Below are 556 nucleotides of genomic sequence, written 5' to 3'. Positions count from 1 at the left end.
CAATTGAGTAACGGTGTCCACTTCATACTTTCCTCCTCTAGTAGCCTTGCGAGGCCTACTATATTGCGAATTATGGACCGCCATTTCCTCAATCTTGTTCCATGTTTGATTGTCATCAACTTCGGTGAACATTCCATTTGATCCCATATTGAGAATGTTCCTTGAATCTTCATATAAACCATTCCAAAATTGTTGCACTAAAAACCATTCGCTAAGTCCATGGTGAGGACATGAGCGACAAATACCTTTGAACCGCTCCCAAGCTTCATACAAAGACTCTTCATCCCTTTGCTTAAAACCCGTAATTTGAGCTCTTAGCATATTGGTCTTCTCCGGTGGGTAGAATTTTTTGTAGAAAGCTAGAGCTAGCTTCTTCCAAGAATCTATTCCAAGGGTGGTCTTATCAAGGCTCTTCAACCATTGCTTTGCGGTGCCGATTAACGAAAAAGGAAATAAGACCCATCTTATTTGGTCTTGAGTCACGCCCGTTTGAGAGATAGCTTCACAATAATCACAAAATGTTTCCATATGAGAATGAGGGTCCTCACTAGGCATT

At 41.2% G+C, this 556-nt stretch overlaps 1 non-coding gene across 1 annotated transcript; it reads left to right on the top strand.

The window, feature by feature from the left end:
- Positions 1–214: 214 nt before the first annotated feature.
- Positions 215–321, top strand: LOC141618318 (small nucleolar RNA R71). Its single transcript, XR_012531361.1, has one exon. It is a non-coding gene; the product is annotated as a small nucleolar RNA R71 (small nucleolar RNA).
- The last annotated feature ends 235 nt before the right edge of the window (positions 322–556 follow it).

The sequence above is a fragment of the Silene latifolia genome, chromosome 1 (genome assembly GCF_048544455.1).
Source record: "Silene latifolia isolate original U9 population chromosome 1, ASM4854445v1, whole genome shotgun sequence".
NCBI classification, from domain to species: domain Eukaryota; kingdom Viridiplantae; phylum Streptophyta; class Magnoliopsida; order Caryophyllales; family Caryophyllaceae; genus Silene; species Silene latifolia.
Note: the sequence above shows the minus strand (reverse complement) of the source record. Positions and strands in the feature narration are given on the sequence as shown.